Genomic DNA, 1,155 nt, shown 5'->3' on the forward strand with positions numbered 1-1,155 from the left:
CCTCAGAAGGAAGATGGGGCAATCTACTTCCGTAGTGATACTGCCTCAGAAACCCAAGGAGGGGTCGCTATGAGTCAGGTCCGACTCGATGGCACATAACAACATATCTTACAGCTTATGATAAGTCTGAAACAATATAAACCTAATTTTTTGTTTGTTTGTTTAAAAAGAAGAGAAGGAAATGAGCAGGAAAGGGAGAAAAAGGAAAACTACACTGCTGCTACTTCTACTCACCTTTTCCTTCCTTCATTTTTCATCTTCCTGTGATAAATACTTAGCTACCAAATGGAATTTTACAGAATCAGGGTTACAAACCAAACTCACTGCCATCAAGTCAACAGTCACCTTAGAGTCCTTCACAATACTTTGGAAAGAGTATTACTTTCATAAGAGTGTTACTTTCATACTACTTTCTTAATTCGCCTAGACTGAGAAGCTGAGGCAAGAAGATGCGTTTACCACTCTTATTTACATGCACATTTCCTGTTTCTACATTATTGATGTCTTTGTTGTCATTGAGCCAATTCTGACTCATGTTGTTGTTAGGTGTCATCGAGAAGGTTCCAACTCATAACCACCCACGTGCAGCAAAATGAAACATTGCCAGGTCCTGCCCCATCTTCAGAATTGCTGCTGTACTTTAGCCCATCATTGCAGCCACTGCGTCAGTTCATCGCATTGAGAGTTTTCTCCTTTTTCACTGATCCTCTACTTTACCAAGCATGGTATCCTTCTCCAGGCACTGGTCCTTTCTGACAACCTGATCAAATTACAAGAGATGAATTCTAGCCATTCTCACTTCTAAGGAACAATTCAGCTGCACTTACTCCAAGACAGATTTGTTCATTCCTCTAGCAGTCCATACTACATCCAGTATTCTTCACCAACACCACAATTCAAATGTATCAGTTCTTCTATGGTCTTTCTTATTCATTGTCCACCTCCCACATATAAGGTTATTGAAAAAAGAATATGATTTGAGTCAGGGGCACTTTAGTCTTCAAAGTGAAATCTTTGCTTTTAAACAATTCAGACAGGTCTTTTGCAACAGATTTACCCAATGTAATGTCATTTCATTTCTTGCCTGTGGTTTCCATGACATTGATGGTGTATTCAAGTAAAATTAAATCCTTGGCAACTTCAATTTTTTCTCCA

This window comes from Orycteropus afer, unplaced genomic scaffold, assembly GCF_000298275.1.
Source record: "Orycteropus afer afer isolate SDZICR_OR568_19922 unplaced genomic scaffold, OryAfe1.0 scaffold00081, whole genome shotgun sequence".
Classification (NCBI taxonomy): Eukaryota; Metazoa; Chordata; class Mammalia; order Tubulidentata; family Orycteropodidae; genus Orycteropus; species Orycteropus afer.